General features: G+C 37.8%; 2 protein-coding genes across 2 annotated transcripts in view; both read right to left on the bottom strand.

Moving 5' to 3' along the window:
• The window catches only part of PHF3 (PHD finger protein 3), a 1103753-nt gene that overhangs the window by 233572 nt on the left and 846574 nt on the right, over positions 1-23607 (bottom strand). The gene's annotated exons all lie outside the window — the stretch shown is intronic.
• ZUP1 (zinc finger containing ubiquitin peptidase 1) overlaps positions 15476-23607 on the bottom strand; it is a 106129-nt gene continuing 97997 nt past the window's right edge. The window contains exon 14 of the transcript XR_014806660.1: positions 15476-15875. The gene's annotated coding sequence lies outside the window, so the exon portion shown is untranslated. The remainder of the gene's footprint in view (positions 15876-23607) is intronic.

Below are 23607 nucleotides of genomic sequence, written 5' to 3'. Positions count from 1 at the left end.
ACAAGTATTATATCCCATGATTCCCAAAATATGACAAACCTTGTCATACAAAATCACTCCTCTGAGTGTTTTCCCTGAGTGTGCTCCAGTTGTTTTATTACCACTGAAAGCACATTTAAATGTTATTTTATTAAGCTACCATGAGTTCCAAGAAGAGAGGTAAACTGATAAGCCTAAAGTGATCTGTGAGAAAAACAAAATTTTTGATTCATAATCTGGAAAGATCTTTGTTATACCACAACTATAAGTAAATAGATACAATTACTTCGCAGTGTATATAGATGCTCCTGTCTACATGAAAAACTATTCTTACAGTGTTTTAAACAAATCCATACCCAAATTTTCTTCTCCACATGACCTTCTATCCGTTAAGACAAAGGTTTTTGTTTTTTTTTTTTCTGTTGTTTTCCAAAGGAGACACATATTTTCTGGGACAGAGTTATTTGAGCTTCAAAGTGTATAGAAATTTCCTGTTTGTGTGTTAAAATACAGATTTCAAGGCCTAGACATCCACTGTGTAGGTTCATTATGATCTACATTTATGGTGCATGAATTTGATAATTTTTACTTGATATTTAAAACACGAGAGAGAGAGAGAGAATGTGAGACAAGAGAGAAAGACAGGTTTTTTTTTTTTTTACAAATTTGAGCTCCAGCAGTAAAACCCAGATGATTCCTCCTGAATCTGTGTTGCCAGGGATCTGTGACATGTATCTGCCAGGGCTTCCTGCCTGTTTTTAAGGAGCAAGAGCAAGTTCATGCCCCACTGTCCCCTGTAATGGGTTCCTCAGTGGGACAAGCATTACTTGGATCCTGGAGAGAATTTGACATGGAACCAAGAATCACATCTGCTTAAATAAATATCCAGAGAATTTATAGTGCCCAGGTAGTGCCCACCCATTAGATTTAATAATTAAACAAAAGATTTAATTTCCTGTCCTAACAACATCAGAACATCTGACAGTATGGTGGTAAATGGCAAAGTAGTTATTATTGTCACTTTTTTTTTTTTTTTTTTTTGGTCTTTTTGCCATTTCTTGGGCTGCTCCCACAGCATATGGAGGTTCCCAGGCTAGGGGTCTAATCAGAGTGGTAGCCACACCGACCTACACCAGAGCCACAGCAACGCGGGATCCGAGCCGTGTCTGCAACCTACACCACAGCTCATGGCAACGCCGAATCGTTAACCCACTGAGCAGGGGCAGGGATCGAACCCGCAACCTCATGGTTCCTAGTCGGATTCGTTAACCGCTGCACCACGACGGGAACTAAAGCTTTTTTGAGACTATTATTTATTCTTTATCATTGTACCCAATTATTTATTGTTTTTTTCCTCTGTCTGAAGCATATGAGTAGAAAAAAATGATAAAAGGTGCATATATTAATAATATAAAAAATTGTGATTGAACTGACGCAATCATGATAAAATTTCAGAGTAAGTGAGAATCTTGAACTGAACCATAAAAATTCACTTTAACCTTCTATTAAAACTTCACTGGGGGTGGAAGATAAGGAGGGAAGTAATTTATCTTCAAATTTACAGTTTATACAGGGACTATATTAACACTGAAAAATGGTTGTTATATTCTGAATTTTATGAGATAAAATTTCTCTGGGTTCTTTTTGATAGCTTTATTAAAGTATTATTTACATACCATAACATTAATACTGTGAAATTCATTCATCATGTGTGTATGATTCAATGATGTTTAGTAATTTGCAGAGTTGCACAATCATTACTACAATTCAGTTTAGAACAATTCCTTCTCCTCTCCTAAATCCCTCATCAACTGTGACAGTTCATTTTCATTCCCATGTTCCATACTCAGACACATACTAATAAGGTAAAACATGTAATTTCTGCTTCTATTGATTTGTCTTTCTGGACATTGAAATTTATTCCTACTGGAGAATGTATTAATATTTTGCTTATTTTTATTCCTTAATAGAATACCAATTTATAGATGTGCTGTATTTGGTCTATTTACCAGTTGATAGCCACTTACATTGTTTTCACTTAGTGAATAAAGAAGCTATGAACTTAGTGAATAAAAAAACTACAAATAAGCCTTTGAGACAGCCCATGTTTTCCTTAATTTTATGTAAACACCTAGAAGCAAAAATGTTGAACTGCTTTCCAAAGAGACTGTACTTTTTTATCCCTACCATATATGAGGATTCCTATTTTTTTTACGTCTTTGCTAATGCTTATTATTGTCAGTCATTGTGCTAAAGAATGTTTAAGAATATTGTAAAAGATTAACAAATCAAAATTTTCAGTAATAGTATCTGGCAGAGCCATATTGGCACCTGATGCAAAAAAAAAAAAATCATGAATTACTTAAAATTTTTGGACTTTAATCATTTTATATTAACTTTTTATTTTTAAAACATTGAATAAAAATTCTATTTGTCTTGGGAAATGGGATTAAGATGGCAGAGTAGAAGGACTGGAGTTCACCTTCTTTCATAAAAACAACAAAATTACAACCAGCTGCTGAATGATCTTCAACCGCATAGCCTGAAAACTATCAAAACAGATATTCTACTCCAAAAGACAAAGAGGAGGCCACATCAAGACAGTAGGAGAGGAGATTACATGATATAAGTAACCCCATACCAGTTGGGTGGGCAGCCCAGAGACTGGAAAGTAACTGTATCACAGAGACTCACCTATAGGAGTGAGAGTTCTGAGCCCCAAACTAGGTCTCCATGCCTGGGGATCAGGCATTGGAAGAAGGAACCCCCAGAGCATTTGGCACTGAAGTCGGTGGGGCTTGCGTGCAGGAGCTCCATGGGACTAGGGGAAATGGAGACCCCATTCTTGAAAGGCACACACAGGCTTTCATGTGCACTGGGTCTCAGGGCAAAGCAGAGACTCCATAGGAATCTGGGTCAGACCTGACTGCAGTTCTTGGAGGATTTCCTAGGAAAATAGGGGGTGACTGTGGCTCTTTATGGGGGAAGGACATGGGAGGCAAAATTTCAGTAATATTTGTCAGTGTGTTTTCCTCTAGATGTGCCCATTTTGGAAAAATCTGGCCCCACCCATTAGGGCTGAGAAGCCCCAGGCCGAACAATAATCCAGGTGGGATCACAGCCCCACCTGTCAGCAAATAGGCTGCCTAAAGACCCCCCAGGCAGACAGCCACCTCTAATCTCACCCAGAGACAAAGCCCCACCCACTAGAGGGATAAGAATCAGCTCCACGGCAGAGCACTAGTCCTTCCTTCCAATCACGAAGCCAACAGCAAACCCCTTTATCAACTTCAGCCACAACGGGGGCAGACATCTGAAGCAAGAGAGGCTACAACTCTATTGTCTGCAAAAAGAAGACCACACTAAAAATCTATACACAATGAAAAGGCAGAGAATTATGACTCAGATAAGGGAGCAATAAAAAAATCCCAGAAAAGCAGCTAAGTGATCTGAAGATTATCAACCTCTATGAAAAAGACTTTAGACTAATGATAGTAAAGATGATTCAAGATATTGGAAATAAACTGGCGGCAAAAAATGATAAATTACAAGAAACATTGAGCAAAGAAATACAAGATTTAAGGATTAAGCAAGCAGAGATGCAAAATAAAAGATTCATTAGAAGCAACCAAAAACAGAATATAGAAGGTAGACGAATAAGTGAGGTGGAGGACAGACTAGTGTAAATTACTGATGTGGAAAATACTATTCATCTTGATTACTCACTTTGTAACCCACTTTAAATTTTGTCCCAAGGTAAGTGCCTCATTCGTTTCCTCATCATCCTTGGCAGTTCCAGAGCCTTCAGGGGAGCTCCCTTCATGGCTCAGTGGTTAACGAAACCTACTAGGATCCATGAGGATAGGGGTTCGATCCCTGGCCTTGCTCAGTGGGTTAAGGATCCGGCACTGCCATGATCTGTGGTGTAGGTTGAAGATGTGGCTTGGATCCCTCGTTGCTATAGCTGTGGTGTAAGCTGGAAGCTGCAGCTCCAATTTGAACCTTATCCTGGGAACTTCCATATGCCATGGGTGTGGCCCTAAAAAGCAAAAAAAAAAAAAAAAAAAAAAAAAAAGGCTTCAGGGCTCAGGGCTTCCAGGCTTCCATCCCCAAGAACATTACGTAAGAAGGCCTGAATGTGGAACTTTCAGGTAAGGAGGACATCACTGCAGAAATGAATGTGTTCAGTGCATGAACAAAATGAAGCTGAAACTTATAGTATTAATGGCCTGAACCTAGCCAGAACCCAGATTGGGACTTGAACCCACGGTTTTTAATTAGAATCACTTGCCCTGTGTCTGGACTCAGTGAGGTTCAGGTTCTTCATGTCTCCATGCAGAAGGAATTCAGCCAGAGACAAAGTGATAGGCAAGAAATAGATTTATTAGGATAGGACGCTTGTGAGAGATGCAAGTGGGCAGGCAAGGAGGCTCCGCCCCGAGGGTCCAGTGGGCTACAGTTTTATCATCCAAGGGGAGTGGGGGTTGGAAAAGCCTGCCTCTTCCTTCCTGGGCATAGTAGCTCCTCCTTGGTATCTGGTAAGATGTGTATTCAAATCAGCAGAAGTCGGTCCTCAAACTCCTGCCCTTGGTCTGAATCTGAATGCAGGCCTCTTCCCACCCCTCACCCAACAACCTGAGGCAATTCTTGCACTTCCACTAGTCAAGCAAGTCTGCCTTGTTCTGATGGCTTTTTTGAACAATTTATTAATTTACAGCGACCTCCCAATATCCCCTAAGTTTCCCTCATTTTCTGTCATCCTTTACTGGGACTTCTAAAACTACCTGTGCCTACTCCATCCCTATCAAAGTCACAGTATTCCCAGCCCCAAGCAGAGTCAAGGTAAACAATTAAAGACCTGGAAATTACTGGAAGGTGGGCTGCTGCCACACACCCAAGCCTTTACATATCTAAATGTAATATAATCATTAACTTAAAATGAATTATACTCCAAATTTAGTTGTCTCCTTAATAGATTGATTCCCTTGGAACTGACTGTTTTGAAAAAATGGATTTGGAACATTTTCTGCCTATAATTTGGTATTGAGTTTTTAAACTCTTTAATATTAATTTAGATGTATCTTCTGATATCTCTATTTAGTCTTTAAAGTATCAGATGCATTAATCTTTATTTATCTAAAGGCCCCTAAAACATTAGTATCTGTTACTAAAGGTGTTTATTTAATTAACTAATTTATTTTCTTTTTATGGCCATACCTGAGGCATGTGGAAGTTCCCAGGCTAGGGGTCAGATTGGAGCTGCAGCTGCTGGCCTATACCACAGCCACAGCAATGCCAGATCTGAGCCACATCTGAGACCTATGCCACAGCTTGCTACAATGCTGGATCCTTAACCCACTGAGCAAGGCCAGGGATTGAACTTGTATCCTTACAGAAACAAAGTTGTCTTCTTAACCTGCTGAGTCACAGTGAGAACTCCAAAGTATTTTAAAAGGTAAATATTGGTGCTAAGGTTCTTGAAAAATATAGATGCCAACATTAAAGCAGGATGTTAGGCACATTCTCAGAGGTATGCAAATAATGTCTTTTCCTTTACACTGCTATTATCAACTAATTTTATGAGATTTTATTTGAGAAAGGGAGTGTGTCTTTTCATGTCTATTTGTTTTGTAGGGAAGTTGGGATTTTCCTTTTTCTGAGATTTCTGTTCAAATCATAATGGATTAGCATACTTTAAGCCAAGCCCAGGAATTTGAGCACAGGTGGGAAAAGTGAAAATTTAATATTTAATACTTAATATTTTACTTCACCACTGAAATGTAACACATTATTTAGTATAAAAATACATGAAATGTATGCTATGGTTCCAGTAAAAAAGAGTGAGAATTGAAATAATAGGTTTTTCTATTAACTGTGGGAGCTTGAAATACTTCACATAAAGTCTGATCCTTAATTTCTTCATCTGTCAGATGGGAATTATAAAATTTCTTTAACATGAAAAATAGATTCTAAAATTAAAATTGATACGGAGTTCCCGTCATGGCTCAGTGGTTAATGAATCCGACTAGGAACCATGAGGTTGCGGGTTCAATCCCTGGCCTCGTTCAGTGGGTTAAGGATCCGGCGTTGCTGTGGCTGTGGTATAGGCCAGTGACTACAACTCCAATTAGACCCCTAGCCCTGGAACTTCCATATACTGTGGGTACAGCCCTAGAAAACACAAAAAGACAAAAAAAAAAAAAAATTGATAAATGTGCTCAAAGCTGATCAGCTAACAGTGAACTTCTACATAGGACTTTGTCTACAAATCTCTCACACCTTTCCCAATCCACCTAATTCACCTGCCCTACACAATCAAATGATAATGAAGAAGTCTACTGCTATGGACTGAATGTTTCTGTCCCTCTAAAATTCATATGTTGAAATTATAACCCCCAAGGTGATGATGTTTGAGGTGGGGCCTCTGGGAGATAATGAATGGGGTTAATGCCCTCATAAAAGAGGCCTTGAATGTGCCTTTGCCCCTTCTGCCATGTGAGGTTACAGTGAGAAGACTAGCAAGGAAGTAGAGTCTCACAGACAAGTCACAACCTTGGAATTCTCAGCCTCCAGAACTGCAAGTAAAAAATTTCTATCGTGTGTAAACCACTCAAAATATGGTATTTTTTTTTACAGCAGCCTGAATAGACTAAGACAAGTATTCTGACATATTCTTTTGACCAGTGTTTCAAAAAATCTATTTCAGGAAAAGAACAAAAGATTACTTGCTGTGTAGGTGGCTCCTCCTGTGCTATAGTCACACAAGTGTTGCCCTGCATTTACATCAGTAGCAGCAACACTGCCTCAGGTGAGATTAGCTCTGAAGGGCATCCCAGCTCCTTAGCTCCCTGTCTGTGATCAGCTATGTATTTTGTTGCACCACACTGCAGTTCAGCTTCTCCCTGTGCCCAGCCTTACTTGCTCCTATCCTGCTCATGTATTGCTCCTGAAAGCATTTCCCAGCCTGCATGCACATCTCAATCTGTTTCTTCAGAGAACCCAACCTAAAATGTCTTAGTAATCAATTTGGATTAAAGCAGCATGGTGACTCCAGTACAGAAGAGTGATAGAGCAGAATCAGCTGAGGGCAGACACTGCTGGGATGTTTCTATGACTAGTGCCATTGGCTACCCACAGACCCTAAGTGGTGCTAGGGAAGTGGTTCTGGGTGGGGGTTGGAAATGTGTGGGATAATTTTTGTCTCTTACAACATATCAGGGTGTGTAGAAACCTGGGATACTAGACATTTTTTGTAAGAGGACAGTCACATAACATGAAAAATGTTCTGAATACTGCACAAATTTCTGATGTTCCTCTGGACCTTTCTGTCTCTGAAAAGCCCAACTATCATGGTGTTGAATTAATTCCATTTTGCACAGTTTTGATATCCACTGAATGTTGTGATAGTGCAATTACCATAAAAATTGAGGAAAAATTGTCCTTTTTTTTTTTTTTTTCATCTTTTGCTTTTTAGGGCCACACCTGTGGCATGTGGAAGTTCCTAGGCTAGGGGTCAAATCAGAGCCACAGCTGCTCGCCTATACCACAGCCACAGCCATGTGGGATCCGAGCCGCATCTACAACCTACACCACAGCTCGTGGCAACACTGGATCCTTAACCCACTGAATGAGGCCAGGGTTCAAACCCGCATCCTCATGGATCCTAGTTGGGTTCGTTAACCACTGAGCCACAAAGGGAACTCCGATTGACCTTCATTTTTTTTTCTAAATCTAGAAGTTTTTCCACAGCTCTTTGACTCGTAAAAAAATAACACTTCTCATAACAATGACTTATGCTTTACACACATTACAAGGGCAATGGATCTACTGTATGCATTTGCAGTTGTTGCATTTATGGTGACTCAATAATTTGCCTACTTTTATTGTCTAATAGGGTAGTAATTCAAGAGTATTGCATATGTAGATACATATTATTTTATTTTGTAATTTTCTTTGTATTTTTCATTTATAATTAGGGTATAAGTGATGTGATTTTTTTCAAATTTCATATGGAGTTAGGTCATGTTATCTATGGATTCTATTTCAGCAAAGTAAGGGAATTTAGCTTTTTAAATAAAAGGGAAATTTCAATAAAACACTTACTGTAATGCCTAAAAATAAATAGACTGACAATTCCAAAGCTGGTGAGAATGTGGAACAAATAGAACTTTCTCACACTAATGCTGGGGTTTAAAATGGAACTATTACTTCTGAATATTGGAAGTTTCTCATTAAGTAAGCCATACATGTACTTGATGACCCAGTACTTTTCAGTTCTAGGTATTTTATGCAAGATACACAAATGTATGTCAAAAAAACTTGTATGAGAATATTTAGAACAGCTTTATTCATAATTATTTCAAATTGCAAACCACCTAAATGATCATTGTCATGGTCCGTGCATTTGGGTTAGAAAAAGAATTTTCCTGATTCATAGCAGGGTGAAAAGAAAGATGAGTTTACTGAGATAAGAAATGCTGCTAGCATAGTGGGATGACTTCCTGATGATCAGAGAGAGCTGAATCTGAGCGTGTGATCATGTCTGTTTTATAGTCTAGGGGGAGGAAAGGTCTTAGTGTACACTTGCTGATAGGCTGACTGGTTAGGGAAAGAGGGTCTTACGATACACTTGCTGGTTTGTTGGGGGCATATAAGGTCCTTATAGAGGTGGGGGAAGAGTGGGCCTTTCATAGTAGGGGTCAGGAAGGACTAGGACAGTTGCTCAAGTTGGGAGGGGGCACTACAATGAGATGGATGGGGCAATGATAAGGATCTAGTAATTCTTTTTGGGGGGTCTAGTAAATCTTTAATTTTTTTTTTAACTTTTTTTACTTTTTAGGGCTGCACCCACTGCATATGGAAGTTCTCAGGGTGAAATCAGAGCTGCAGCTGCCAGCCCACACCACAGTAACAGCAACTCAGGATCTGAGCCATGTCTGCAACATACACCACAGCTCACAGCAATGCTGGATCCTTAACCCACTGAGCAAGGCCAGGGATCAAACCTGCATCCTCTGGAGTTCCCATTGTGGCACTGCAGAAATGAATCTGACTAGGAACCATAAAGTCCCACAACCATCAACAGGTAAATGGACAAACTGTTATATCTATTCAATGTATTAATATATTGTATTATATCCATTCAATAGAATGCTACTCAGCAATAAAAAGGAATGAACTATTGGTACACATTCAAACATAAATGAATCTCAACAATATTATATTTAGCAAAAGTTAATTGATAGTTATTATATGAAGTTCAGTTTTTTTTATGAAGTTTTAGAGCAAGGAAATCTAATCCATGTTGATTAAGAAAATCAAAATAATAGTTGACTCTGAGATTTACTAGAAAAGGTTATTTGGGAACTTTCTGGACTGAAGGGAATGTATATGATACACAAACTATACACAACATTTATGATTTATACACTTAACAACTATACACTTAACATTTATTAATTTCATAGGATATAAATTATACAATTCAAATGTATTATGGGGGAAAAAAAGAAAAAAGAACAGTAAAAACCAACAACAAAAACATGGAAGTATATTAGAGTTGAGAGCTGATTTGTTAGGAGATAGAGAATTTCCACCAAGCTCTTAAAAAGCAGGAAGAAGTGATTATAGAATCTACTATCAAAGGAGACCTGGATTAGGGGGATAAGAGGCTCCCCAGTAGGAGTAACTTGAGACCTGAAGCAAAGCAAAGTCCATGGTCACCAGCAGTGTCTGCCAGTTTCATGACTGGAGGCCTAAGTGGAAGGAGATACAACTCCCTGGAGGTGTGCAGAGCCCAAGAAGACAGAACACAGCCCAGACTAGAAAAGTCTCCCTTTACCATTATGCAGACATGAAGCTTCTTTGGGGAAGGAAGTATTAGAAGTAAAATATATTAGAAGAGAGAAAGAAGCCTGACAAGAAGTTTAAATCATCTTAATTAAATTTACCTCAAGTCAATGTTTAACACTAGAGGAAATAGGGGATCTTTAATCCATAGGTTTTCTTTACTTCTTTATTTATTTACTTACTATATATTAGTGGAATGGGGATTTGAGAATAAGATGAATTGGTATAGTAAACTGAAAATAATCTTTTTTTTTTTCCACGCACTGCTGATCATGGAGTCTAAACGTAATCTATTTACTTGTTTGCAGGGGAATTAAATGAAATAATGTAATTAAAGTCTTGTTTTAAATTTGAATCAGTCTTGAGAGGTGCCTTCCGGGGGCATGACCCTGTGCTAATGAGTAAACAAAGTATCTATTAAAAATCCCTGTGAATATAGATATCAGGCAGGTCCTGCTGTTTGTATTGAAAGAATATTAATGTTAGCTAATTCAGGGGACAGCAGTGCTTGTGTAAGAGCAAGTGAAATGAGTCTTCTTTTATTGTTTATAATTTTTATAATGAAAAAGGAAACAAAATTAAGCACATGCCCAAGCTTATCTGCCACATAAATAGCAGAAATATGATGTACATGAATTTTATTCAGAATTGCCATATGATGCAAATGCATTTTTACTATTTCATAAAAAAATTTTTGTTCAAAAGAGAGTTCCTTTTATTAACCACAAACTGTATTCCTGACTGTATTGCTGGTTCTAGTGAATATGTAAACTATGTTAAATTTGAATACCTCTTTTGCTAAAGGAAAGGACATCATTGCCACCTATCAACCAAATCAAGTAAATAGTCTTGACAATGCTAGGCTTGAAAGCGCCATCTGGTGCTTAAAGAATCTATCGTGTTTTTAGCTGCCAGCACTGTTGTGCAGCTGAAGGGGCATAGAGGAAAAATTAAAAACAAAGAAAGAAAATCAGAAAAATTTATTCCCATCCTGTCTACTTCTTCACGATTTACCTCTACTCCACAAAATGCCTGTCTTTGTTTACTCTTTGGCATCCTCAGCTAGTTGTAATTTTTTTCCTTGCCAAGGTTTTATAGACATTTAAAAGAAGGGGTTTAGAGTTCCCATGGTGGCGCAGTAGTTAACGAATCTGACTAGGAACCATGAGGTTGTAGGTTCGATCCCTGGTCTTGCTCAGTGGGTTAAAGATACAGCCTTGCCCTGAGCTGTGGTGTAGATCGCAGCCGCAGCTCAGATCCCACGTTGCTGTGGCTCTGGTGTAGGCCGGTGGCTACACTTCCGATTGGACCCCTAGCCTGGGAACCTCCATATGCCGTGGAAGCAGCCCTAGAAAAGGCAAAAATACAAAAAAAAAAAAAAAAGAAGAAGGGGTTTAGGTCACAATCCTGGGACCAGAACTTGGGTGAAAGGTAGTGATTCTAGGATGGACTTTGAGCTCCTGAGACCAGAATGGTGTCTGACAAAATCTTGACTCCCAGTTAGGATTTTCTTCCCTTTGGGATAAGTAGTATTTTTTTTGTCCAGATAAAATAGTCACCTGAAGTTGTTTCTTGGACTGTCTTAGGGTCCCTGTCTAACTTTTTGTGCATGTCTGCTATTTCAAGGTAATAACAGTACTCCACTTAAACATTAACTCTGTTTCCATTTACTCAAAATTCCAGAGAGAAGAGATTTCTTATTTTCAATCTCAAGATCATACTCATGGATATGAGAAAACCAGGGAGTGACATCAGCATCTTGATGGCCTAATTTGTTTCTTTTTCCCCCTCTCCATTGATTTAGACTAATTGGATGCCCATAACCAAAACAAAACAAAACAAAACAAAAACCCAGCACAACCAGATCATCTGAGAAATCCATCCATCACTGCAACCAGAAGAGAGTGGATCGGACCTTATCAGTGCCTACAAGAGTCAAGGTAGTCACAGTGGTAACAATGGCAGTAGAGGCAGCTGGTGGACGATCCAGCAGAGGTGACTGAAAATGAAATTCTCTCTGGCTGCTCTGGTGCAGCTGGAGGGACATGTTCCTCTTCATCAGCACCTGGGTTTCTGTAAAGGGACCTCTATGGCTGGGCAGAGGGAAGAAAAATGAAGAAGGCAGAGAAAGGAATGTAAACAAACACATTTGTCTGCCCTGGGATTTCAGGGCAAGGTTCACCCACCTCTGGGACTCCTCAACTTGAGGATGTCCCCACTGGTTTGTGTATACACCCAAAACCCCAATGTGCCAAGCCCACACCTTCCCTAATTCTGTCACCAGCCGGTTTTTGTTTTGTTTTGTTTTTGCTTTTTATTCCTGGATTATAGGTACACACCTAACTATAGCAGCTAGTCAACTGTGGTAAGAGAAACCAATGATTGTGCTATAGTGCCACCTTTTTGAAAACAAAGAAAAATTTTGAATTGCCAATATATTGACATACTAAATTCAAACTAAACAAAGCTTTCCCTAAATAAGAAAAGTGTGTGCTGCTTCAGATGAGATCAACAAAGCACATTTTATAAAATGCTTTGCAAAGTCATGGTAATATGACATCACAAAAAGAAAATGAGTTTTCCAGCAATTGATCTCAAAGCCATGGAATATTGTAATCTAATTATTAAAGAATTCAAAATAGCTCTTATTAAGTAAGTCAACAAGGTGCAGGAAAATTCAGAGGTATTTCAAAGAACTCAGGAATAAAATTAGTAAAAAGAAGGAGTACTTTACCAAGAATTGAAATTATGACAAAGAACCAAACAGAAATGTTGAAGCTGAGAAACTCCATAAATGAAGTAAAGAAGACATTGCAAATAGAGAAGAATAGATGAAAGCGACTAATCAATTGGTGGATAGAAACTAGAAATAATTCAAGTCAAAGAGGACAGAGAGCTAGTATTTTAAAAGCAAAGAAACTCTATGAGAATTATCACAATCTATTAGAAAAGCCAATAAAATAATAATGGGCAGACCAGAAGGAGAAGGGAGGAGGGGTACAGAGAATTTATTTAAAGAGTAATAGCTCAGAGTTCCCACTGTAGCTCAGTGGCAATGGACCTGATTAGTATCCATAAGGATGCAGGTTTGATACCTGGCCTCGCTCAGTAGGTTAAGGATCCAGTGTTGCCATGAGCTGTGGTGTAGGTGATAGCTACAGGTCAGAACCTGCATTGCTGTGGCTCAGATCCTGCATTGCTCTGGCTGTGGCATAGGTTGGCAGCTACAGCTCTGATTTGACCCCTAGCCTGGGAACTTCCATATGCTGCATGTGAGGCACTAAAAAAAATATAATAATAGCAGATTGTTTACCACAACTGGGAAATGACCTGGGCATACTTGTACCCAAAGCTAATAGAACACTTTATTATCTCCAGGGAAGAAGATGTTCTTCAGGACACATTCTAAAGAAGCTGTCAAAAATCCATGATAAAGAAACAATTTTGAAGTCAGCCAGGGAATTAAAAAAAATAACCTATAAAGGGATCAATATGGCAGAGTAAGAGCACATGGAGCTCAGCTGCCCCCAAGAACACATCAAAGCTACACCTGCACGATTTCAGTTCTCATTGAAAACTAACTGGAAACTGGCAGAAGGACTCCTGTACAATCAAGACTATGAGAATGATACACATATGATTGGATAGGAAGGGGAGAAAAGCAATAGGCATGGACCTGTGCCCCTGGAAGGGGACACAGAGGAAAAGGAAGATTACATGGGTGGACACCCACCATCAGGACTGAGCAGGTTGAGCTACAGGCTGGGAACCCCTGTCCTGGAGAGTCCCATGTGAAGGAGACAAGCCCTCTTGGCTATTTGGAGGATCTCTGGGAGAAATAAAAGGGTTGGGGGAAAACTGGATTCCACTTGTGAAGACAGTACATACTGACTAGTCACTGAGGCAGGACAGAAACATGAGCTCTTTATCAAGACAAGCAAATGATCCAGCTCTGCTGACTACATGCCACAGCCTGGCACTTGATCTGTAGCAGCAGCAGCTGGGGAAAAGACTCAACTATGGGACCCAGAGCTAGCTTGTTCCCAGGGAGAAGCCCAGGTGGGGAAGCTTTAGTCATTGCTGTGTTTACTCAAGCAACACAACATAAGCTACCCATATCTCTGACAGTGGCACTCCACCACAGATAGCCCCCCAGTACATGCAGACAAACCTCACAGGCCCCACCTGTCCTACAGAGCATTTCCTTAATAGGGCGGGATTGGTGGAGGCTGGGGATAGTGATCAGTTGTGAGAAACAAAGAGGATCCCCCTCACCCAGCAAGCAGGTCAGAGCGAGGTCTACTCTAGAAACTGCCAGGTTTCCCACAACTAGGTCATTGTGCACTGCATTCTGAGCCAAACAAGTACTCCCATCCAATTCACTCTAAACCACAATGTGGCACTGGATCTAGGCTTCCCATGACCAGGCAAAATATTTGACCTCAGGATATAGAGGCAACCCAGTTTTGGGGAAGAAGTTGTGTGGAGTGGTGGAAACCACTGTTGGCACTCGCATAAGCAGTGTCTCAAAAAGGAACTCAAACATATCACACCATCATATTATATATTTAAAATCCAAAAGTTAAAAAGATAATTCTAAAGGCAGCAGGAGAAAAACAACATGCTATACACAAAAGGAATCCTCATAAGGCTATCAGCTGATTTCTCCACAGAAATGTTGCAGGCCATAAGGTAGTGGCGTGATGTATTCAAAGTGCTGAAAGAGAAAATCCTGCAAAGTAGGATTCTCTGCCCAATTATAACCACAAGCTAAAAACCTATAATAGATTCATAAAAACTGAAAATAAAAAAGACAAACACTCTACTAAAGAAACCCATCACTATAAGACAAGAAACTAAAAGAAGAAATGATCAGGGAATAAAAATTTTTAAAAAAGTAAAATGGCAATACAAACAAAACTATCAACAATTGCTTTAAATGTTAATGTACTAAATGCTTGGGTCAAAAAGGTGGCTGATATGGATAAAAAATCAGGACCCTTCAATATTCTGCCTACAAGAAGACTCACTTCAGAACTAAAGATACATGGACTGAAAATGAGGGTGTGGAAAAATATAATCCATGCAAATACCGAAGATAAGAAAACTGGGGGAGCAATATGCATGTCAGAAAAAATATACTTTTTTTCTTTTTTTACATTTCTTAAAATTTTATTGAAATATAGTTGTTACAATGTTGTGATAATTTCTGCTGTGCAACAATGTGATTCAGTTATACACATACACACATCCATTCTCTTTCAGATTCTCTTCCAAGTAGATTATCACAGAATATTCGGTAGAGTTCTTTACTATTGTGACAATAAGTTTTTCAAACCATAAGTTTTTCAAAGTCTGTGAGTCTGTTCTTGTTCTGCAAATAAATTCATTTGTATCCTTTTTTAGAGTCCACATATAAGTGATATCATATGTCTTTCACTGTTTGACTAACTTTACTTTAGTATGATCATTTCTAGGTCTATTGATATTGTTGCAAATGGCATTATTTCATTCTTTTTTATGACAAATATTCCACTGTATATATGTGCTACATCCTTTTTATCCATTCCTCTGTCGGTGGACACTCAGGTTTTTTCCATGTCTTGGGTATTTCGTATAGTGCTGCAATGAACATTGGGGGTATATGTTTCTTTTTTTTTTTTTTTTTCTTTTTGCCATTTCTTGGGCCACTCCTGTGGTATATGGAGGTTCTCAGGCTAGTGGTCGAATTGGAGCCACCCGCCGGCCTACGCCACAGCCACAGCAACACAGGATCCGAGCTGCATCTGTGACCTACACCACAGCTCACAGCAATGCCGGATCCTTAACCCACTGAGCAAGGCCAGGGATCGAACCCTCAACCTCATGGTTCCTAGTCGAATTTGTTAACCGCTGAGCCACGATGGGAACTCTGGGTATATGTATCTTTTTGAGTCATGGTTTTCTCTGGATAGATGCCCAAAAATGGGATTGCTGGATGATATGGTAGTTCTATTTTCAGTTTTTTTTGGGAGACTCAATACTGTTTTTCATAGTGGAAACAAAGCCTATAACAAAAGACAAAGAAGGGCCTGATAGAATGATAAAGGGATCAATACCCAAAAAGGATGTTACATTCTTTAACATAGTTGCAGTCACATCTAAATATATAAAGGAAATAGTAACAGAAGTAAGGGAGAACTTGACAATAACAGTAGAAGACTTTAAGACTCTACTTACATCAATGGACATGTCATCCCGACAGATAATCAAGAAAACTCTGGTCTTAAATGACTCAATAGACCAATTGGACTTAATAGATATCTAAGGACATTACATCACACAACAGCAGAATACATATTCTTTTCAAGGGCATACGGAACGTTCTCTAGGATGTATCATGTTCCATGCCACAAAACAAGCCTCAAAAAATTTAAAAGGATGGAAATTATACCAAGCCTTTTTTTTTTGGCAATCATTATGAAACTAGAACTCAATCACAGAAAGAAAAATGAGAACAAAACACATTGAAACTAAACAACATGCTACTAAAAACCCAATGTGTCAATGAAAAAAAAATCAAACAGTAAGTCAGAAAATTCCTTGACACAAATGAAAATAGAAACACATAACTCCAAAATTAACGGGATGCAGTAAAAGCACTTTTAAGAGGGATGCTTACAGTGATCCAGGCCTTCCTTAATAAATAAGAAAAATCTCAAATAAGCAACCTAACCTACACCTTAAAGGACTTGGAAAAAGAACAAAGCTCAAATTTAGCTAAAAGAAAGTTATAATAATGATCAGAGAGGAAAAAAATAAAATAGAGGTTGAAAAACAAGAGAAAAGAGCAATGAAACCAAAATCTGTTTTTTGAAAAGATAAACAAAACTGATAAAATTTTAGCTAGGCTCACCAAGAAGAAAAGAATGAAGATCCAAAAATCAAATAAGAAATGAAAGAGAAGAAAAACAACCAATACTACAAAATACAAAAAATCAGAAGAGTAAAGAATGAATAGTTATATGCCAAGAAATCAGACGTCCTAGTACGTATGAACAAATATACAGCAAAAAACAAACAAAAAACCCTCTACAACTAAACCAAGAAACAATTTGAACAGTCTAATCATTTAGTAGTGAAATTAAACTTTCATTTATTTTCATTTTTTATTTTTCAGAGCTGCATTTGCAGCATATTAAAGCCCCCAGGCCAGGGGTCAAATCGGAACTGCAGCTGCTGGCCTACACCACAGGCTCAGCAACACCAGATCTGAGCCACATCTGTGACCCACTCTGTAGCTTGTGGCAATGCCAGATCCTTTAGCCCACTGAGCAAGGCCAGGGATTGAACCCACATCTTCACAGACACTATGTTAGGTTCTCAACCCACTAAGCCCAAATGGGAACTCCCTAATTAAACTTTTAATAAAAACTCTCAACAAACAAAAATCAAGGACCAAGCAACTTCACAATGGAATTCTACCAAACATATAAACAAGAATGAATTCCTATTCTTCTCAAACTATTCCAAAAACTTGAAGTGGACAAAACATTCCTGTTTCCATTCTACAAAACAATCATTACCCTGATATCAAAACCAGATAAAGATTCTACCAAAAAAAATTACAGGCCAATATCTCTGATGAATATAGGTGCAAAAATTCTAAAAAAAAATTAGCAAACAAAATTCAACAATATTATAAAATGATTATACCACATGATCAAGTTAGATTTACTCCAGGGACTCAAAGATGGTTCATCATTCCCAAATAAATCAATGAGATGAACTTTATTCACAAAACAAAGGATCAAAACCACATGATAACCTTAATAGACATACATACACACAAAAAAACTTTTGACAAAATTCATATCCATTTATTAAAAAAAAAAACCTCTCATCCAAGTGGATGTAGAGAGAACATACCTCAACATAATAAAAGCCAGTTATGATAAACCCACAGCTAACATCACATGGGAGGGTGAAAAGCTGAAAGACATTCCTAAATTTAGTAACGAAATGAGGATGCCCACTCTCGGCACTTCCATTTCACATGAATGTCCTAGATACAGCAATCAAACAAGAAAATGAATTAAGTCACCCAAATTGAAAGAGAAGAATTAAACTGTTGCTGCAGATGACATGATACTTTGTATAGAAAACCTTAAAGTCTTCACACCAAAATTATTACAACTACTAAGTGAATTCATCAAAGTTGCAGGATACAAGATTAATGCACTGAAATCTTTTGCTTCTCTATAAAATAATAATGACCTCTTAGAAAGTTAAAAAAGCAATCCCACTTAAAATCATATCACAAAGAAAATAAGTAGGAATAAACTGAACGAGAAGGGAAAAACCTATACTCTGAAAACAATAAGACATTGATAAAGGATATTGAAGAAGATAAATTAAAATCAAAAGATATCCATGCTTTTAGACGGGAAGAATTAACTAAAGTTCAGATTCTGGGTCCATTCAGAGACAGTTTTTATTAACTGATTTTTCCCCCCCCCACATGTGTATCACACTGTCATATTTCTTGGCATATGGTTAAAAACTGGACATTTTAGGTATTGTATATATAGCTTATCTGGATTCTGATCTCCTGAAGAGGTTGTTGTTTCTGGTTTTTTGCTTTGTTTCATGTTTGTCTGTTTTAGTGATTTACCAGAACCAATTCTATGGAGTCTGTCCTCAGCAATACACAGGTTTTGATATTTCCATTCAGATGTTTTTAGATTTCTTTTATTATATTTATATCTGGGCCACCATAGCTTAATGCTCAGTGAAAGGTAACAGCTTATATTTAAACACCTTAAACTGGTAAGTTTTTTACCTTATAAGATTTGCAAAATGTTAACATTTCACCTACATAAGTTTCATTTTACTTTCCTCAGGTTATTCATTTTGGGAGGTCTGACGATTATTCTTTTCTAATCATTAACATACTTGGTCTCTAGAAATCGATTTTTTTTTTTTAATTTAGAAATCCCAATGGGAAAGAGGCAGTCTGAATAATTACAAGGTCAGATTTCTGTCACCTTAAACTGTATGTCTTTCCCTTTCCTTCCTTCCTTCTTTTCTCTTTCTTTCTTCCTTTCTCTTTCTTTCTTTCTTCCTTTCTCTCTTTCTCTTTCTTTCTTTCTTTCCTTCTTTCTTTCTTTCTTTCTCTCTCTCTCCCTGCGTCTCTCTCTTTTTATCTTTTTCTTTCTTCCTTTCTTTCTTTCTTTCTTTCTTTCTTTCTTTCTTTCTTTCTCTCTCTTTTTCTTTCTTTCTCTCTCTTTCTCTCTCTCTCTTTCTTTCTTTCTTTCTCTCTCTCTCTGTATGTGTCTCTCTCTTTCTTTCTTTTTCTTTTTAAAGGGCCGTAAGTGCAGCATATGGAAGTTCCTGGGCTAGGGGTGGAATCATAGATATAGCTGGTGACCTATGCCACAGCCACAGCAATGCCGGAGCTGAGCGAGTCTGTGGCCTACACTGCAGCTCACACCAACACTGTATCCTTAATCCACTGAGCAGGGCCATGGGATGGAACCTGCAGTCTCATGGATACTAGTTGGGTTTGGTTCCACTGAGCCATGATGGGAATTCCTAAGCTGTATTTCATTAGCAGTAAATGTTTCTCCAATAAAAGGGATTGAGGTTTTCATTTGAATCAAATTTTTAGACAAAAGGTGATGGAGTTCCTGCTGTGGCAAAACAGGATCAGTGGTGTCTCTGTAGCACCAGGATGCAGGTTCCATCCCTGGCCTGGCACAGTGGCTTAAGGATCTGGTGTTGCCAGTCACTGCAGGCATAGGATTAAACTGTGGCTCGAAACTGATCTGTAGCCCAAGAATACCATATGCCTTTGGGTGGCCAAAAAAAGAACAAAAGGAAAAAAAATAATAATAATAAAAAAAAGTATAAAATAGAATAAAAAATAAAAATAAAAAATGAAAGGTGACAATATAAAAGATGAACTCATAAACTCCACAGCTACTAAGATTAGTCCTAAGTAAGAATACAATAAGATTTTACCTGGTATATAGGGTTTGCAAAAGAGGAATGAGGAAAACTTTACTAAGAGGAGCTTGAGTTTTGTTCCAAATCGAATAGTTTGCCCAGCGTAAAATCAACAGACACAAAGGGGTATACGGAAGTAAGTATCTATTTATCCAAAAACACAAATCATAGAAGAGAAGCATCAGTTAATGTCGATAACCCAAGTGAATTTACAGGGAATTTGAATAGACTCTAGAATTTTTATCCTTATGACCATTCCACATAGGAGAAAAATTACCGGGACAAAGTGTTACAACCCATCAAAAAGATGACACAAACACTTCTGAAAATCCAACTCCAGACATATCTCTTCCTTTGTGATTTAGTAGCATGAAGACCTTGCCTACGTTTGCCCAGATAAATGGTTATTGGTCCTTAGATGGATATTACATTTGTGTCAAGCATATTGAAGAATTTGGAAAAATACCCAATCTTTCAAGGCAGATCTATTCACTACTAGTATATATGGTATTCTTCCCTCTTTTTCCCAGTTCTACATAGCACCTATTCCCATTTCTTTTCATAGGAAAATTACCAAGATTTAAAGGCCTCAATAATAGTCATTGAAATAGAAGGGACTCAATTGATTGTCCTTTTTTTTTTTAAGCCACCTGAGCCACAGCAGTGACAACATCGGATTCTTAACCTGCTGCACCACCTGGGAATTCCAATCTAGTGTACTTATGATGTATAGATAAAAGAGAGTCATAAGTGAGACATCAAACAATAGCATGCTTACCTCTGGAGTTATTCTAAAGCACAGACTTTGAATCTTCTCCAGCTAACCTGAGTAGTTTTGAGCTCTCTGAACCATTTACTGTGCATTATTTGAGGTCAGTGGATCAGACTTTCTCACCTGATCTACATATTCAGATCTACATTTCAGCTTCAGCCTATTCACACCTCTTGAGGAAATTATTGATTCTTAAACACTGATAATTCGTCAGTCCTTAAATCTCTTTGTCCAATATTGGGTTTTCATATGTATTTTTCTCCAGTGGAAGCAACACAATTATTCTTCCCTTTTGCATTTGTATCACATGATAACTCTTCATTTCAGCTAACTCCTTTGTTGAGTAGTTGCATTTCTGTGTAGGGATGAAAAAAATATTCCTTTTTTTCCTCCAAGATTCTTTAACTGGTATAATGATTAAGTGGACTTAAAACAGATTAACTGATCAAAGACAAATTTATTAACATACCTAGAGATACCTGAAAAGTCATGAAGACTTAAAGACACTCTGGCAGTTGAGGTTTCTATAGCATCCTGAGCTATGGAGAAGGGGTCAGAAGTCTGGGGCTTCAAAGGAGAGGAAGAGAAGTCACAGGGAGATGAGCAGAGCAAATGTTTGGTTAAAAAGATGTTGGTCCTGTTGTAGGCTTCAAGTCCCCTACAAAGAGATTAAACCCAAAAGCCTCTGGCCAAGTCTCTCATTCTCCCTTCCCCCAGCATGAGCAACCTGCCTCTGCTCACTCCCTAGTAGGGAAGGAATGTCGCCCATTCCTCATGCTGCCTCTGTATAACCCGCTCCCCAAACAAATAAAGTATCCAGCATGGGGATATAAAAACTATTGCAAAATTTTTCTCTCTCTGAAAATGTTATTTTTGCTTTAATAAATTTATAAATTGCCCACTGTTTCAGTGCTTTGCTCCGGAGGAGGGGGGGTCAAGGAAATTGACATTCTATAGTTCTGGAACAAATTCTATCAGTCCTGCCATGCAGACAAGACTTTCTGACATAAAAAGTTATCTCTGGTGGTATCTCCTTTTCGGTAGAGTGTTTATCAAAATTCTTTCAGGTATTCAAGGGAGAGGTAAACAATTCTTTCCTGGTCTTTTGGTTCTTAATTGCCTTTAGCTCAAAACAATCTATATGCCAAATTGACATATTTTGAAGTGATGTATTCCACTCTCCCTCATTTGTCTTACTATGCTAATTATATAGTTTCTGTTGTTTGATACTTTTTCTAAACCCCAGGCTATGTATACGTACCTGTTTATGTAAGTGGGGAAAATAATCTGTAACAGTTTTGTTTGATTGTCCACACTCCTAGCCACGATATAGTTCCAAAATATTTATTTAATGATTTAGGAGCATATTATACTAAAACAAAAGTATGCTTTACCATGATGGTATTATTTAGAGTGGGTTCTAATATAAATAGCTTGTAAACTGTAAAACTATGTTATGTGTGGTAGTAGAATGAATTTCTGGGTTGGTCGTTTTCTATCCCATTCCCCTTATGATCATACTCAATATTCCCATACCTTGCTAAACATTTTCTCTCTCCAAGGAAAAGAGTCCATTTAGTCATGATAGGCCTCTTTTTGTCACCTGATTTTGTTTCATTCTTCCCTTTTAGTATGATAATATATAAGAAGAAAATCATGTTTATTCTTCTTATAATGTTCACACAATTCCACACAAGCTCCCAGTAGCCCCAATCTCTTCTTCATCACATCCCTTTCTTAACTGGGCTCAATTGTTGCTCTCAGAAGCAATACCTTTTGGCTACCAGAAATATTTTTGTTTATTTTTGCCCCACTTTTTAAGGTGCGTTCACATTCTTCCTGCCACTTTCCAACGTATTTTAAATTGCTATATCACTTCCTTTAGATATGAATGTTTTTGCTGCTTGGCCACCTGGTGCTAAAGATGAATTCCCTTATTTTCAATTCATTTCAAAGTACACTTGAACATCCAGAATTAGACAACAATAGACTGTTAAAAAATAGCTCGAATGGGCCATCTGTGCAGACTGAGACTTTCTGACTGTCTAATTATAATTCTACATGTGTTGCATGTCAGGCCTCTACTTTTATACTGTTTAATTTTATGTATATCACATGCACAGAGTTTCTTAAAATCCAATTTACAATCAGGTAGAAGCTCTGATGTGGGCACATGCAATCCCCCAAAGCCTGCTCTATATTCTTCTCTATGCCAAGAGGCATATAAATCATTTGATTTATGGAACCAATGCGACATCAAGATTGTGACCAATATCTGTCCCAGATGCATGTCTTATAATATTTCAGCCCGGGTACACAAAATATAAACAACTGTTATTATACTATTGTATATTGTATGCAAGTGACAAAGAATACTCCCCCAAATACTGTACTTTTTACGTGAATTATCTCACCATTAGAACTTACATTGTATTTTCATACTCTATTTTTATAAATTAATTTTTTGTAGAATTACAGTTCATTTATAATACAACATTTGTTTTAGAAAATTATAGTGATTCAATATTTGTACAGATTATATTTCATTTAAAGCTATTATAAATTATTGGCTATATCCTATATGTTGTACAATTCATCCTTGTATCTTGTTTTTATACCTCTTTGTAATTTGTAATTTCTAGCTCTTTTCTTATTTTATTTTTAAATTGCTTAATGAATTTTATTACATTTATATGTGTACAACAATCATCACAACTAAATTTATAGCATTTCTATCCCAAACCCTCAGTGCTTCCACCCAACCCCCAACCTGTCTCCTTTGGAAACCATAAGTTTTTCAAAGTTTGTGAGTCAGTATCTGTTTTGCAAAGAAGTTCATCGCCTCCTTTTTTTAGATTCCACATGTAAGTGATAGCATTTGATGTTGGTGTCTCATTGTCTGACTGACTTCACCTAGCATGATAATTTCTAAGTCCATCCACATTGCTAAAATGCCAGTATTTCTTTCCTTTTAATGGCTGAGTAATATTCCCTTGTGTATGTGTATCACCTCTTCTTGA

This window comes from Sus scrofa, chromosome 1 (assembly GCF_054392235.1).
Source record: "Sus scrofa isolate SSC_HxYL_T2T_F1_AM1 chromosome 1, Sscrofa_HxYL_maternal_Yorkshire_Landrace_v2.0, whole genome shotgun sequence".
NCBI lineage: Eukaryota > Metazoa > Chordata > Mammalia > Artiodactyla > Suidae > Sus > Sus scrofa.
The sequence above is the reverse complement of the archived record's forward strand: the minus strand, read 5'-3'. Positions and strand labels throughout refer to the sequence as shown.